At 41.6% G+C, this 13,298-nt stretch overlaps 1 pseudogene; it reads right to left on the bottom strand.

Annotated features, from left to right (window-relative positions):
- Positions 1–1,005: 1,005 nt before the first annotated feature.
- Positions 1,006–5,198, bottom strand: LOC115635203 (annotated as a pseudogene).
- Positions 5,199–13,298: the final 8,100 nt, after the last annotated feature.

Raw genomic sequence — 13,298 nt, forward strand, 5'->3', positions numbered from 1 at the left:
TCCCCCTCCAGGATCTAAGCAGGAATCCTCAATGCCAGAGATTTTTAATGTTCTTCCTAATCTGTGATCTAGCTTTAACAGTTTGGTGAACAGGCAAGCAGAGCAATGCTGCTGCAGTTAAAAGAAACGTCAACCCTCGCTTAGCTTCACTCATTGCTGCCTGCCAGGAACCAGTCTTCTCCCTGGGAACTGTGTAACTGTCTCTGAGTTGATAAGATCCAGGTGATGCATTCAAACACTTCAGAGTTCAGGCAAAGAAGCCAAAGTCAATTTTTGCTCACTGTTTAAACCCAAAAATAAACAGAGCAAGGGAAAGGAACAGTTGAGGGTGGGGTGGAGCAAGGGATAAGTACTGTAGTGGGGGTGGAGGGTGTATTGCTAAGCTCCATACTGGTTTAGGGATAAAGTCCCTGGAGGATCAACTCACCACCTGAACAGGTAGGGGTGAAGTTATGCAATACAGAGCTGTTGTGGGGGAGGGTGGCAGGCAGGCTGCTGCCAACATACAGGGGCAGATGTTCTATCGGACCTTACGGGACACATATTCCAACAGCTGGTATAAAGCCGCCAAGATACCAGTAGGGGGACCAGATGTCCTGATTTTGTAGAGACAGTCCCAATATTTGGGGCTTTGTCTTATATAGGCTTCTATTACCCCCACCCCTACCTCCATCCCGATTTTTCACACTTGCTGTCTGGTCACCCTAGATACCAGCCAGAAGAAATTGGGTAACACAGCTGTATCCAGCTCTGACTCCACAGGGCCTGAAAAAATGGCTATGAAGTGTATGAAGCATGAACTGAACTTCTAAGACTATATGCTACGGACATTCAAAAAAAAAAACTTGCCCTGCCCCCTCCCACCCCAACTCTGCTCAGCCTTCAGTACTCACAAGCCCCCGGTGTCTTCTGGGCCACTAGTCGCCTCCATCCCAATACCCCAGCAGTCTCTGTTACCATTAGAGCTCTCTGAGCCATTGCCTCGAACAAGTATTGAGCTCTCTACTATGCATTGGCTGACAGTATCTCCTTTACATGTGCCCTTCCCCACCCCCAATAGCTGATGAAGCAGCTGATTTCTTCCCCTACTCCTGACCAGTGTAGTGCGTACTCATCTGAGACACCAGACCAGCTCAGAATTGGGATTTCAAACAGATATAGAAATATTTCATCTGTTTAAAAAAATTTTTGTTCCATTAATTAGCTCCTTGTGTATCATGTCATTGTTTATAAAATCTTCTGTGGCTAATCCCTTACAGACACATTTTGCCATTTAGATGTTGGTCTGTGATAGTGGTGATTCAGAGCTGCATTGCCCCAAGAGGAGCTCCAGGAAGGACTGTGCCTCAAGAGATGCAATCCCTCCCCAGCTCCGTAGCACATCGGTAGAGCATGTACTGTGCAGCATCATCCTTTACGATGGTGCAGCCTGTCCCTAGGCCTGCTCTGTCGTCAAGCAAGGGAGACGGAAGGTAGGTGCAAATGCTATACCTCCTGTCTTCAAAATCTTGATGAATTAGAGAATTCATCTGAAATCAACAAGATGACAGTCAATAAAGACAAGCACTTGGGAAGGAAAAATCACATGAACAAATACAAACCAGCAAATAACTAGCTTGTTTGTAATACTGCCAAAAAGGGTCTAATGTCTATAGTGGATCACACTGCTGTTGTGAGAATGGCATGTCATTCTGGAGTCCATAGGTGCCAGCTTTCTCATTTCCCTGGGGGGAACTCAACCCCCAACTCTGCCCCAGGCCCCACCCCCACTTCTCCCCTTCTCTAAGACCCCGCCCCTCCCCTGAGCACACTCTGCCTCTTCCTGCCCCTGCTCCTCCCCCCAGCACCTCCTGCCTGCTGCTGAACAGCTGATCCTGTGTGGGCAGGGCCCATGGATGGGAGGAGCTGGTGGGCAGGGCCTGCCAGCGGGTGCTGAGCACCTGCTACTCAGCCCCGGAGCACCCATGCAGTCATACTTCAGCATAGATGCCATTAACAGGAGTATCATATGTAAGAAATGGGAAGCAGTTATTCTGTTCTATTCAACAGTGGTGAGGCCTCAGCTAGAATACTGTGTCCAGGTTTGGGCACTGCTCTGAAGAAAGGTGTTGGCAAATGGGAGAGAATCCAGAGCAGAGTAACAAAAAGAAGAGGTATAGAAAACATCACTTGTGAGGAAAGGTTAAAAGAATTGGTCATGTTACTTCTAGAGAAGAGGCTGCTGAAGGAGGACCTGACAAGTGTTCCTGTAGGTAATAATGGGTTGTTATAAAGAGGATAGAGATCAACTTTTCTTGTCCACCAAAGGTAGAACAAGAAGTAATCTGCTTAGTTTGCTGCAAGGGAGATTAGAGTAGATATTCGACAATGCTTTTGAGCTATAAGGATAGCTTAAGCACTGGAAGAAGGTACCTAGGGAGGTTGTAGAATTTCCATCCTTCAAGGTGTTAAGAACAAGTTAGACAAAACATTTGTCAGGGATGGTCTTGAGGTACACTTAAGCCTGCCTCTTATGGGGAGCAGGCAGAAATGGGCTAGATCAGTGCTTCTCAAACTATCTGATGTCTTCGCCTGCATCAGCGATAATTGTCACTAAGTTGTGAAATATGTCATAACAATCTCTTGATACTCGACTCGTCCATGCTTTTAGCTTTCTTTTCTGTCTGTCGATCTTGTCTGCCATTGTAAGACACACTCGCATCCTTCCATGCATGGAGGTGTTGAGATCATTAAAGATGGCAAAGATCTCAGCCAAATAAGCCAGGTTGGCTATTCAATCCACATCTCAGAACAATTGTGACCAATTTGGTTTTTTGTCCTGAAGAAACTCAGCAAGCTTGTTTCGGAACTCAATACTCTTGACAGAACTTTCCCCCAGGATAACCAACATACATCAGCATGCAATAGGAGCTGTTTATGTTCAGCTCCCATATCATCACATAATGCAGCGAATAGTCTCAAATTTAAAGCATTCACCTTTACATGGTTCACAATTTTTATGACCTTGCTGAGCGCACTGTTTAGTTCTGTTGACATTTTTTTGTTGCAAGACTTTCTCGGTGAAAGATGCAGTGCGTCGAATTGCATTCGGGTGCAAGTGCCTTAATCTGGGTACCACTCCAGAATGCCGTCCTATCATTGCGGCAGCACCATCAGAACACACACCTACACAAAACTTGAAATCCAACCCACATTTGTTAATGATGTAGTCACTCACAGTCTTGAACACCTCAGAACTAGTTGTTTTCGTTGATAGTGAAGCAGAAAACAAAAACTCTTCCTTCAAATCACTCTCATGTTCAAAGCACATATACGCCAGCAGAATTGCTATATTAGCAACGTCTGTACATTCATCAAGATGCAAAGAAAAGTACTTTGCTGATTTAATCTGTCCTATGAGCTGATCTTCCATATCGGGAGCCAGATCATGAATTTGTCAAGATATAGTGTCCTTTGAAAGTGGCACCTGAGCCACTTTCTTTGCTGCCGGCTCGCCCAGCGTTTCCATGCAGACATCTTTAATACAGCCTATCACTAGCGTCTCACTGACTGTATGACTTTTTAGTCTTAGCAACACAAAACACTACTTTACGAGAAGCTCACAAAGCACAAGTATTTATGTGTGACACTTCAAAGATCTGTTTCTGACAGCCTTTTAAATCAATATGCTCTCTTTTGAAGAACTCTTCTGACTTTGAACTAATTTAATTAAGTTTTGTATTTAAATATCTCTTGAGCTTTGACAGCTTTAACCAACACATGGCCACAAACAATGCACTGCAGTTTTGGCACTCCACCATCATTTGTGGCTACAAAACTGAACTGAAAGTATGAGGAGTCATATTTCAGAGTAGAGCTAGTACGAATTCTTTTTGTTGACAATAGTATGGTTTCATTTACATTGCCGTCATCTGATTCAGAATTACTTGTGTGTTCAGCAACCGGATGTCTCTGCTTGATAAATATGTCAATTGGGCCTCGCTAAACCATCTGCAAATTAGGCATAAAAATAATTAATATAAATTCCATTACCCTGGGTAGATACTTAATTTATGATATTAGGATGAAAGCCGAATAAATGCAGTGGAAATGCTTTTATTGAGAAATTTGTGTGGGAGAACATTGATTAATAGGGTAAGTAGTGTTAGGATAAGAAGATAATATAAATTTTAAAATTAAATTGCAAACAGGATAATAATTGGAAAGTTAAGATGGTTTGAACATATAGAAAGAATTAATAATGAACATCAAAAGTAAGATTTACCTATCTGAAAGATATGGAGTGAGAAAGCGAGGAATTTTGAGAGTTTCCAGGCAGGAACATGTAGGTTTGATTCTAGAAGAGAGGAAGGATATAAGTAAGAACAATGAGAGGTGTATGAAACAATATGTGGATATGGAGGAAGCGAGGATGTTATGCTCATACAAAGCACATGGGATCTTTTCAGGGGGAACAGTCTCTCTCTCACAGGCTACGTCTAGACTACCAGCCATATCGGCGGGTTAAAATCGATTGCTCGGGGATCAATATATCGCATCTCATCTAGACGCGATGTATCGATCCCGGAGCGCGCTTATATCAATTCTGGAACTCCACCAACCCCAACGGAGTTGCGGAATCGACAGGGGGAGCCGCGGACATCGATCCCGCTCGGTGAGGACGGGTGAGTAATCCAATCTTAGATATTCGACTTCAGCTATGTTATTCACGTAGCTGAAGTTGCGTATCTAAGATTGATTTCCCCCCATAGTGTAGACCAGCCCACACACACATGCACTCCTGCCAGCTGATGTTTACAATTACCAGTCTGTTGTAGCTCGAGTCAATCTAATGGCTAGTTAGATTGAGCACGAGTGAGAAGCTGATGCTCCGAGGCTTTGCAGGACTGAACCCAGAGTTCCATGGCAAAACACCCCAGTTTTATAGTTGTAAATTCCCATTTGAGTCCATGCATTTTGCAATGTCATCCTGTAATCATTAGTCCTTATGTAGTGTTAATCTTGGGGTTTTTTGCTGTTATCATTTGATGGTTATTGTCGGGCTTCCCATCATTATCTCCTATTTGTTGTCTCGCCTTCGGGGGTGCCTGCCTCACCTCTGAGGTCATCAGTGCTGCCAACATGTTTAGAATCCGATACAATGGATGTTTTCCGATTGTCTCTTGGTCTTTCCAAGTCTCTCTCTTTTTCTTGACCATCTGGACACTTATGATGGCTTTCACACCTTATCTTTTCCTGGTGCATTCGTTCCTCATTCACACAAACAGTCTCTCACAGACATCTTCAAAGGTATACAGACAGCAGTGTTTTATATGCAGCAGAATGCATTATAAATCAAGCTTTGCTAAATCTTATAACTAAAGTAATTCACGTTGGGGCTTCAGGTCCTCAACATTTTTCTAACCTATTTATCATAGACACAATACAAAATCCTGTCTCTTACTAACTAAACTTTATAACAGGTCCTAATTGTAATGCATATTGGAAACAGGATCCCAGTCTCAGACGGTCATTCCTTTCTGTTATTCCAAAAAGGGTGGCTGGCAGAATGAAGTCAAAGTTTACATCAATTCTTGTAGTACAATTATAAAATCCTGCTCCTACAAGGACTGTCTATTTGGCTATAGGTGTGTGGTGCTCAGTTGTCTCTATCTACTTCGTAAGGGATACGGCAGGATAGGATAGAAAATAATTATTAAAATATATAATATTATTAGTACTTACATTCTCAGATCAGTAGGTTCAGACAGGGTCCCAAATGACAAACATGCAGAGATCCGTATGACACTCTCTATTCAACTTCTCGATGGTAACTGCCGGTGGGGCAGGGTCTTCATATGCGAAAGAGTGAGGTAAGCCTGCACTCGCATGTCTCATGCAAAACATGCTGTAGCGCTACGGCATAATTATCAATATTATAATATGTGCTTCTGAAAACATAGTATTATTTAATATCATCGACTTTTATCGACTGATAATTATTCTTGGTGGAATTCCGGTGCGATTTTTAAATTATAGTATTATTTCTCTCTTTCTTGGAAACTCGCCGCAGACCAGCAGCCAATAGCTCGTGGACTGGCACCGGTCCACGGACCATCACTTTGAGTAGCACCACTTGGTCTACACTACATACTTTGGTAGAACTATGTTGCTCAGAGTTGTTAAAAATCTACACCCCTGAGAGATGTAGTTATACCGACATACCCCCCTCCCCCCATACACACGTGTAGACCGTGCTATGTTGGCCAGAAAGCTCCTGACAACATAGCTATTGGCTTTTGCCAGGACCAGTGCTAATGTTTTTAGCGTCCTAGGAGCATGGCCATTTCGCCGCCCCGCACGCTGGTCCCACGGCTCCGGTGGAGCTGCCACAACCATGCTTGCGGGAGGTCCACTGGAGCCACGGGAGCAGCGGACTGTCTGCAGGAATGCCTGCGGCAGCTCCACTGGAGCCATGGGACCAGGGGACCCTCCGCAGGCACGATTGCGGCAGGTCCACTGGGGCCACCTGCCACCCCCCCCAGCAAAATGCTGCCCCCCAATAATCCTGGCGCCCTAGGCGATTGCCTAGGCCGCCTAAATGGAAGCGCCGGCCCTGGCTCTTGCAAAGGTGGAGTTATTAAGCCGACAAGAGGGCTCTCTCGCATCAGCTTAGGGCATCTTCACCAGACGCACTCAAGTGGCTCAGCTGAACCAGTGCAGATGCACTCATGTAAATTTGTAGACCTGCCCTTAGTCAAAACGCATGATTAAAATATGTTCATAGATTTTCAGCCCATAGATATTTTTCCTGTGTTCAGTAATGAACATTTTGTGCCTAATTAGTTAGGCAGGCAGATGCATGTGAATCAATTTTGCATGTACAGTTACCACGCTTGTGCAAATGAATCCATAAACTGCATGTGCACATGGCTAACAAGGCAATAAGCAAGGACATGTGCCAGGCTATCACAAAAGATGTGGAGCAGAATTACGCAATTTTGCATGTGCAGGCGTGGTAATAAGGAGTGGGCAGGTGTGTGCACATTTTTCCAATCAAGCCAAACATGCAAATCTGTGTGCAAATCAGTCTGTCTGGCCATGGCATTAATAAAAGAGGACACGGTGTGTGAATCGCTTATGAATGCTTCCTGCTAGATGATTAAATTGAAAGATCTCTTTATTTTTAAATGTGGGAAGCTCTGCACAGCAACAGTGAATCAATCAGTGGCATTTCTTTGTAGTTTATTATTCCTGTTGACATTGTATAAAAACAGGAGGAAGATTAGTCAAAATTATATTCTCTGATTACTGAGAAAAATGTCACATAAAAATAACGGCTTTTACAAAATGCTGAAGCATTCCACTCCTTTTCGCACGGAGATCAGTGTGAACAGGTCACTTTAACCTTTTTGAAGGGCAGGTCTGAATGACAACAAAATTAATATGTATTTAGGGCCCACTTCTGCAAACCCTTATTCACATGAGTATTCTTTGCTCAGACTGGGATGATTCACATGAGAAGTCCTTCATAACCAGGCCCTGTTAATGTGGATTTCTTTTAACTTTGTGTAATAGGGGATGAGAAGCAGGCTTCCATCAATGCAGGCAGAAGACCTCATACCCCAACCATATCTTATTTGGAGGCATTTATTCTGCCTTGCTTGTCAATTTCACTTCACTTTTATTTGAAGTGAAATATTTTAATATGACAATTCTTAAACATTAAGGGACAACGTAGAACAGGAAACCTAATGTTATGCACAATACCACTACAAATTTATGCGCAAATGTCAAGCTTCCAGTAAAATTTTCAAAAGCAACTATGTCCCATTTGCCAGAGGCACTTAACTTTAAGCGCAAATTAGGTACTTCTGAATATTTTACCCTAGATAAGTCAAGGTAACTGTGTACGCTTTTATGTGCAAAATACTGAAAATCTAGGCCGTCACCAAGTCACAACTGAGTGCTAAAAGACTGGAAAGTCCTTAAGGCGTCATTGTCCTGCCTGCAGTCTGACAGAGCTCTTGCTGCCCAGATAGACACTCCAATAATGTGTGTCAGATTGCATGGGTGCTGTGATCTGTTAAACTGTTTGGCACTTCAGGAAAGGTCTGTACTTTCCTCTGGAGGAGGAAAGAGGCTCAAGGCACCTTTCAGAGTAGACGATTCAATGAAATGGCAGCAGCAGAAGAGAAATTAGTACTAGGGAGCTCAACATTCTGCCCGCATCCTTTGGGATTACAATTACAGACCTGCAAGTGTCAAAGCAGTTCAGATGTGAATTGATCAAGCTTAAGGTATTTTGCAAAGATTTTGTCCCTTTGTGGTTTTAAGCAGTTTCATAGTAATGGAATTTCCCTTGCTACCCATTTCACCTGCTTCCGCGAAACACTGATGTGCTTAACATTACTCACATGAGTAATCCCCTTGAGTTATATATGTACTTAAGTGTTGTTGAATTGAGGGGGAGAAGATGGTGTCACAATCCTGAAAAGCTGGCTGTATATTTATTTAAAAATGTAGGAAGTGATACAGTACTGTGAAAGTTCTCCTAGACACTATCTGCCATGCTTTTCTATTACACATTAGGATGTGTTACGTTTGCTAGACTTCACAGTTAAAGCTGCTATAAAATAAAAACTGAAGGCAGACTGACTTGTGTTTCTTCACATAGTGGTTCTAGTGATTGAATACAGTGCAGTGCTGTGCATTCCTAGTATACGACATTATAATCTAATTCCCCACCAGATTTACTGTTGGTGGTGAACTCCATCAAGCTTAGTGATCTGAAGATATACGTGAGGCACAAATCTGGCCAAATGTTGGAACTGTCAATCTGGATTGTTTTGAGCAGTTCCCATAGAGCATCTTTCAGTCAATGAACCCAAAGTGCTTAACAAACATTAACTAGTTTCTGTGCTGAAGAAGAATTCCAAGTGATCATCTGAGATCCTTCCTGTCCCATGAGCAAAGGAAGACAGAAGGCGGAGTCTGGAAGTGAACAGCTGGCTAGATAAGTGGTGGAGGGTTTTGGTTTTTGTGGAACATTGGTTCACCATTTATGGGGAGAAGGGGCTGTGTAGTTTGGATGGCCTCCACCTCAGTAGAAGGGGACTCAATCTTCTCAATGACAAGCTGGCTAGAATGGTCAGAAGGATGTTTACCTCTCCCCTTTTGTAATTAGTTTAAGATATGCACACTCAGCACAGAATGGAGAAGTTGAGAACAAAATAAATCAAAAACCAAAGGACACGAAGTGAAGAAATTCTTTTATTGGCTACACACCATGCAAGTAGCTTGGTTCCAAACAAGAGAAGCCAAAATTGTTCATTTCATGAGCATAAATTTGATTTAGTTGGTATTATTGAAACTTAGTTGGATGATTCCCATGACTGTAATGTCCTAATCAATGGTTATAATCTATTTAGGAAGGTTTGAGTGGGCAAAGGGGGAGAGGGAGTGGCACTCTGTCAAAAATGGTATTCACTGTTTCCAAGTCACTGACAATTCAGAAGAAAATGACAAAGCACAAGATGGGGCCGGGGTATTAGCTGGTGTTTGCTGCAGCAGTGGTTCTCAAATCCAGTCCGCCGCTTGTTCAGGGAGAGCCCCTGGCAGGCTGGGCCGATTTGTTTACGTGCTGTGTCTGGAGGTTCGGCCGATCGCGGCTCCCACTGACCGCAGTTTGCCGCTCCAGGCCATCAGGGATTGCGGGAAGTGGCGTGGGCCGAGGGATGTGCTGGATGCCCTTCCCGCAGCCCCCTTTGGCCTGGAGTGGCGAACTGCTGCCAGTGGGAGCTACAACTGGCCGAACCTGCGGACATGTAGGTAAACAAACTGGCCCGGCCCGCCAGGGGCTTTCCCTGAACAAGTGGCGGTCCGGCTTTGAGAACCATTCTGCTACAGGACACCATATCACACTGGGGAACAGGATGATAAGTTCCTTATGCACCTACCTATAACATGTAGGGGGAAAAGCTGTGCGGTTGTGGAGGACTTCAGTTTGAGTGACACATGCTGGAGCTTTCATGCTGCCAATACTAAAACATCCTTGGGATTTCTAAATATTAGATGACAATTTCCTAATTCCAAGAATTGTATCCAACACAGGGGAATTTTATATTAGACCTTGTCTTGATAGATAAAGAGGAACTGATCACAGAACTAAAAATTAATGGTAACTTAGATATAAGTGATCATGACTTGATCACATTTATAATGTGCAAGCAAAAATATCCAGACCAGCGATACTGGTCTTCTAAAGGTCCGATTTTCACAAAGATGAAAATAATTGAGCCAAATCAGCCAGAAAGAAGAATTAATCAGAAGTTTGACTAATTGGGAATTGTTTAAGAATACTTTACTACATGTCTAGAAAGCCCACAATCAAAGAAGAAGGCCATATTGGTTTTTAAAAAAACCCAGCTTGGTTTAGAAGTGAAGTGAAGGCAGCTATAGAAACTGAAAGAAAGGAGAGGTTGATAGTAATGAATATAATCCAGAAGTTAGGAATTGTAGGAAAGCAAAGGGAGAGCAAAAGGAGAAATCTATGGCCAGAAGACTTAGATAGTTTTTTTTTTTAAATATATTAGGAACATAAAGAATCTTGACAATGGTATTAGTCCATTACTAGATAGGAATGGCAAATTATTATTTACTGAACATGTCTACCTTTTCTGCAGTAATATTTCTGTTCTGCATTTGGGAAAAAACAGAATACTTTCCTTTTCACTGATGTCTCAGGAGGATGTTAAACAGCAGCTACTAAAGTTAGACTATTTTTTAAATTAGTAGGTCCAGCTCACTTCCATCCAATTTTGAAAAAGGTGGGTGAGGCACTCTCTGGGCCGTAACTTTGATTTTCATCAATTTTGGAACACTAGGGAAATTCCAGAAGACTGGAGGAAAGCTAACGTTGTGCCCATATTTAAAAATGGTAAATGGGATGATCTGGGTAATTATAGGCCTGTCAGTCTGACATCAATCTCAGGTAAGTTAATGGAGGGGCTGATATGGGACTTGATTGATGAAGAAACAAATGAAGGTAATATAATCAATGCGGATCAACATGGGTTTATGGAAAATAGAGCCTGTCTAACTTTATCTCATCAAAAAAATTACATGTTTAGTTGATAAAGCGAAGTGTTGATATAATATACTTAGACTTCAGTAAGGCATTTGACGTGGTATCATATATTTTGATTAGGTCTGTCAATCACAGTTAACTCATACAATTAACTAAAAAAAGTTAACCGTGATTTTAAAAAAAATTCTTTGTTAAACAATAGAATACCAATTGAAATTTATTAAATATTTTGGATGCTTTTCTACATTTTTTGAATATTAGATTTTAATTTACAACACATAATACAAAGTGCATAGTGCTCACTTTATATTTTTTATTACAAATGTTTGCACTGTAAAAATGATAAACACAAGAAATAGTATTTTTCAATTCACCTCATAAAAGTACTGTAGTGCAATCTCTTTATCGTGAAAGTGCAACTTAAAAATGTAGATTTTTTTTGTTACATACGTGTATTAAAAATAAAACAATGTAAAAGTTTTAGCACCTACAAGTCCACTAAGCCCTACTTCTTGTTCAGCCAATCGCTAAGACCAACAAGTTTGTTTAACTTTACGGGAGATAATGCTGCCGACTTCTTACTTGCAATGTCATCTGAAAGTGAGAACAGGCGTTGGCATAGCATCGTTGTACCTGGCGTTGCTAGATATTTACGTGCCAGGTGTGCTAAACATTCGTATGACCCTGCATGCTTTGTCCACCATTCCAGAAGACATGCTTTCATGCCAATGACGCTCGCTAAAAATAATGTATTAATTAAATTTGAGACTGAACTCCTGCTCCATTTTACCTGCATTCTGCCATATATTTTGTGTTATGTCAGTCTCAGATGATGACCCTGTATGTGTTGTTTGATTGAAGAACACTTTCACTGCAGACTTGACATAATGAAAAGACGGTACCAATGTGAGATTTCTAAAGATAGCTACAGCACTCGACCCAAGGGTTAAGAATCTGAAGTGCCTTTCAAAACCTGAGAGAGATGAGGTGTGGAGCATGTTTTCAGAAGTCTTAAAAGAGCAACACTCAGATGCGGAAACTACAGAACCTGAACCACCAAAAAAAAAACACAACTTTTTGTTGGCGGCATCTGACTCAAATGATGAAAATGAATGTGCGTCAGTGCGCACTGCTGTGGCTCGTTATCAAGCAGAACCCATCATCAGCATGGAAGTATGTCCTCTGGGATGATGGGTGAAGCATGAAAGGAAGTATTAATCTTTACCACATCTGGTACGTCAATATCTTGCAATGCTGGCTGCAACAGTGTCACGCGAATGCCTGTTCTCTCTTTCAGGTGACATTGTTTTATTTTTGAATGCAGTTATTTCTTTGTACATAATTCTACATTTGTAAGTTTAACTTTCATGATAAAGAGATTGCACCATAGTATTTGTAGTAGGTGAATTGAAAAATAGTATTTATTTTCTTTTTTACAGTGCAAATATTTGTAATATAAATAAATATAAAGTGAGCACTGTACACTTTGTATTCTGTGTCATTGGAATCAATATATTTGAAAATGTAGAAAACATCCAAAAATATTTAAATAAATGGCTTTCCATTGTTTGAGCGATAATCGTGATTTTTTTTAAAAAATCATTTAGCCCTAATTTTGATTTAACTTCCTCACCGCCTGTAAAACTATACAAAATTAATACCGCACACATGAAATGCATTAAAAAATGGCTAATTGATAAGTCTGAATGTAATTTTAAACAAGAGAAATCATCATAAAGCAGGTGTGTTTCTAGTGGAGTGCTGCAGCAATTGGTTCTTGGCCCCACACTATTTAAAATCTTGCTTAATGAGCTGGAAGAAATCATAAAATCATCACTGAAGGTTTGCAGAAGACCCCAATTAAAAGAGTAGGAAATAGTGAAGACATGTCACTGATACATAGTGATATGGATTGCTTGGTAAAGTGGGCTAAGCAAACAATGTGTTTTTAATATAGCTAATGGTATACGTCTAGAAACAAATAATGTAGGCCATACTTACAGGATGGGGGACCCTATCCTTGGGAAGCAGTGACTTTGAAAAAGAGATGGGGGATCATGTGGACAATCAGCTGAACATGAGCTCCCAGTGTGACGGTGTGGCCTAAAGAGTTAATGCGATCCTTGGATGCTTAAACAGGGGCACCTCAAGTAGGAGTAGCTTATTTTACCTCTGTATTTGGCCCTGGTATGACTGTTGCTGGAATACTGTGTCCAGTTCTGGTGTCTAC

This window comes from Gopherus evgoodei, chromosome 14, assembly GCF_007399415.2.
Source record: "Gopherus evgoodei ecotype Sinaloan lineage chromosome 14, rGopEvg1_v1.p, whole genome shotgun sequence".
Classification (NCBI taxonomy): Eukaryota; Metazoa; Chordata; order Testudines; family Testudinidae; genus Gopherus; species Gopherus evgoodei.